The sequence below is a fragment of the Opisthorchis viverrini genome (assembly GCF_000715545.1).
Source record: "Opisthorchis viverrini unplaced genomic scaffold opera_v5_38, whole genome shotgun sequence".
In the NCBI taxonomy this organism is placed as follows: domain Eukaryota; kingdom Metazoa; phylum Platyhelminthes; class Trematoda; order Opisthorchiida; family Opisthorchiidae; genus Opisthorchis; species Opisthorchis viverrini.
The window spans coordinates 1,856,005-1,860,607 of NW_008751695.1; positions in this window are offsets into that span (position 1 = coordinate 1,856,005).

Below are 4,603 nucleotides of genomic sequence, written 5' to 3' on the forward strand. Positions count from 1 at the left end.
GAGCGGCCGAATAGACCCGCTGCCGAAGCCGACCTGACGGAGGCAAAATGAAAATCGATGGCATGCGAACGAACTTTAAGGGGTGGAGGCGTGTAACGGTGACACTACTGATTTGGAAGGCACGCGAGTAGTATGTGTTGTTCGTAGAATTTCGCTTTGCATCGATTGAAAAAGGGAATTGTGTTGCGGAATTCGTGGGGTCACTTTGTAACATTTGCTTGGAGTTGACCGACGAATGAGAGGCGGCAATGAATCTCTAGGATGACTCCTTCGGTAGAATATCTGTGTCCAGTTTTTGTAACCAAGATGCAGATTAGAGTTTTGGTCCCCTGTTTAATGGTCTGTAACCGGTCAGTTGGCATTTCCGAATAAATAACTCCGTAGCGAAGGCCTTCTTTTCACCGGTAGCAATATGTGTCACGGCTATCTACATCAATTATGGTATATACGCCCCAGGGTGATAACTAAAATGCTTACCGGGATCCGCCTACCTGTTTTATACTGTATTACATATAAAAGACACTTATCGAAGTTAGGAAAAAATGTGAAACTGCATTTGGAAATTCGAAACCTAAGAATGTTTTTCGAAAAGGCAATGAGTAATCTCTGTGGGTTAGGGCGGTGTGAACTACACAAAACTATTCAAATTATGACAGCTAACTGGGAGTAATAGGCTGGTGAGGAATTATTACCGGCTGGGAAGAAGGAAAGTTTGAGGCAATGCTAACTGACTATTGCAAGGTGTACCCATATGAAACCTGAGGACACACTGAAGGTATACTAAACCTGTTGTTGGTATAGAGGGAAGATGCGATGGACGGAGGATACGGCGATGCGGATGCGTTTTATATAATTTGGGTAGATGGATGTGGATACAGAAAGAGAATACAGAGGCCAGACTGGCAGGCCAAATATACAACGAACTTTAGATGATCAAGAGAAATATTTGGAAAGGAGCGGCTTTAGTGCCAGTTTGAGGTTGTAAACGTTCTCAGCACGCATCGGCTACCGGAGATACCGCCCTAATGGCCGGATTACAAAGAAAAATAGTTTGGGAAGGACAAGGCTCGTGTTGCTGTTTACATAAAGAAGTTGTGGGGGAAAATCTCCGCCCCCTAAAGCTGAAAAATCGAGCAAACCGGGCTCTCACTGAATGAAAAAACCTCGCAAGCGAAAAACACCTCCAAAAACCGCGAAGACAGGAGGCAGACGACATTGCCTCAGGAGCCCCTTTAGAGCCTTGGACTCAAACCCGGCGCACAAACAACNCTCGCAAGCGAAAAACACCTCCAAAAACCGCGAAGACAGGAGGCAGACGACATTGCCTCAGGAGCCCCTTTGGAGCCTTGGACTCAAACCCGGCGCACAACTATTAAGTCTGCTAACCAACCTAGTCACTCAACTTTCGGCTCCTCACCCTCGGAGGCAGAAGAGACCGTGCTTGAGTGCTTGCCCACAAACTGCCTCGGCCTTTTCAGCAAACTCGGCGATGTTAGGTGTCAGCTTGCCTTGAACAACCTTCAATAATCGCACCCACAAGGACCTGGCTCACACCAGATGTCTTTGACGCGGAGATCTCGATAGACGTTTACTCTATTTTCCGAGATGACTCAAAACGATAGAGGGCCCTCTAATTACATGTGACCCTTCCAATCCCAGTTGTCTTCTCTGAGACCACTCCCACACCATTTTGCGATGCGCTGTGGGTCCGACTCCCGCTGCGCAGGTCCGATTTTCTCCTTCTCGGTGTAGTCTACCGTAGCCATTCGAGTCCCCCTGAGGATGACCAATTCCTCGTTTGAATGACAGCAGTGAACTACTGTGAACCCCTGATGGACCCAAGAATATCCTAACTACAATGACAACCACAAACGGTTTATCCAAGTTGTTCATGTGCGTGCTGTTCACGAACCCAAGTACGGCGGCGCGATGACGGTTCCGGGACAACAATACCCAGTCTGATGGCTTGCCCGCAGTTCACTATATCTCCAATATTCTCCAGACAAGCGTGTTATCCACAAGACGGGTTCAGTCCGCTTGATTTGTGCAGGAACTTCGCAACTGTGGCCGCTTCAGTGATCCGTCTGCTTGTTCTGCCACCAAACCAAATAGTTCACTGTGGATCCAAATCCCGCTGCGCGGGTCTGATTCTCTCCCTCTCGGCGTGGTCTACCGTAGCCCCTCGGGTCACACTGAAGATGACCGATTCCTCATAAAAAAACCCTTGAGCAACCATCCTCCAACTACCACTTAACTCACTTCCTGCTGGTGGGTGATTTCAACGCACCAAAGGCCTCTTGGATGGAGCTCCAGCGCGTCGGACCAAGCGGACTTTTTTCAGCGGCACTGATTGAACTCGTTCAGCAGAGCTCTTTGACTCAACATGTCGTTGCATCCACCAGATACCGCGCAGGCCAAATACCATCCCTCCTGGATTTGGTCATCACTAACGGAAGACACCTCGTTTGTCAGGTAACGATCAAAGCTCCATTGGGACATAGCGACCACCGTGTGCTGACCTTTGATTTCACCTACTATTGAGCCTGAAATCCTCAAACGTTGTTTCGAGGCTTCTACCGTGCAGACTTTTCATGAGTGCGCATCTCTCTTGAACCAGTCACACTGGGACCAGCTCCAGCGGATGAATTATATAGGACCATTTTCCAGACAGTTCACGAGGCTGATGCGATGTTCGTCCCAAAAAACCAGCTCGCACTCGGAGGACGGCAGACTGCCTAAAAGGATTCGATGACTTCTGGAAAAAGGCCTAAATGTTTTTCAAAAATTTAACTACAGAGGATACAGAAGGTGAGCTGGCATTTCGTAAAATGCGGAACCGCTGTAAATCAGAAATCCGCAGATGGAACATACGAAAACAAGCCACCATTCTTGACCTCGCTCGAAAAAAACGCCTTGTTCAAATATATGAGACAGCATCGCAGAAACAAAACATCCGCGTCCTCATTGAGAGACAGAAGCTGAGAACCGACGAGTGACTCAACAGTGGTATCTAATATTTGCATAGAACACTATACTTGTCTATACTCAGCCCCAGCGTCCTCATCACATCCACTCTTGTCAAGGCGGTACTACGAACAGCCTCTAACCGATTTGGTCTTCACGGTGTAGGACATTCGTCAACTCTTGCACAAGATCAACCCATTCTGCGCATTTGGGCCAGAAGAGGTCCATCCAAAGATCCTGAAGGAAACGCCCTTCACACTGGAAAATCACTTACGCCTTCTGTTTCGTCATTCGCTTGACGAAGGACGCCTTCTCTCTACTTGGAAGGAAGCAACTGTTACGCCAATCTACAAAACTGGTGACCGACTGTCGCCTGGCAAATACAGGCCCATAAGCCTCACTAGCGTGCCGTGCAAGGTGATGGAACGCGTTTTGAAGCGAGCTATCCTAAATCACCTTACTTCCAGCAATCTGATATCTCCAGCTCAACACGAATTTCTCCCACACCGCTCTTGCGTGACAAATATGCTCGTGTTTAGGGACAGTTTAACCCGGGCCAAGGACGAAGGACTCATGTCGGATGCCATATTTTTCGACTTCTCCAAAGCATTTGATGGGGTCCCATACATCCCGCTGCTCCACAAACTGGAGTCTTCAAGGAAAAATCCTTCGCTGGGTAAAGGCGCTTCTATCAGACAGATCATTCCGAGTGAGAATGTGCTCGACCTACTCTTCTCCAGCGCTGGTCACCATCAGAATCCCTCAAGGCTCCGTCCTGGGGCCACTACTGTTTCTGACCTACGTCAACAACCTCCCAGATGTCCTTGCACATCCATGTCTACTTTTGCGGATGACTTCAAATCCTGGAGTTCCAATTCTAGTGCACTCCAAACGGATGTAGACGCTGCAGAGCACTGGTCGTTGGACTGGCACCTTCATCTAAATGACGAAAAGTGCGTCCGTATGTCATTTCGAGGGGACTCAGCGAATGCCTTTGTCATGCATGGTGAGAAAGGACCGGAAAACCTCATGAGGATTGATGCCAAAAAGGATCTGTGCATCTGGGTCTCCTCAAACTTGTCCTTCTCACTGCAGCATGAGAAATCGGCCCAAAAGGCATTCGCCATTTTGTGGATGATCCTATGCATCTTTTCCCATATTACTCGCATGGACTTCCAAATACTCTATGGGGCCTACGTCAGACCGCTCCTGGAGTACGCCAACCAAGTTGTCTACTCAGGATGTACAAAAGATGTCACCCTCACAGAGCGTGTCCAGCTAGCCGCTACGAGAATGGTTGCCGGCCTCAAATCCGTAGACTACGAAACGCGTCTCACGATGCTTGATCTCTTTCCCCCGGAGTACCGTCGCCTCCGAGGAGACCTAATTCTTACTTATGCCCAGTCGGAACAAAACTTGGCAAGACAGGTTTTTCATCGTTGACCCAACAAACACGTGGCGGGGGCATAGTAGTAAGGTTTTCAAGCTCAGAGCGCGCACACTAATTGGACAAAATTTTTCCATTTTGGGTAGTGGCTGCGTGGAATGACCTTCCTCCGGTGGTTGTCCACGCTTCTTCTAGAACCCGGTTTGATGCACTATTAGACATTTATTTGTGCGAATCCTTGCGCTCGCTGGC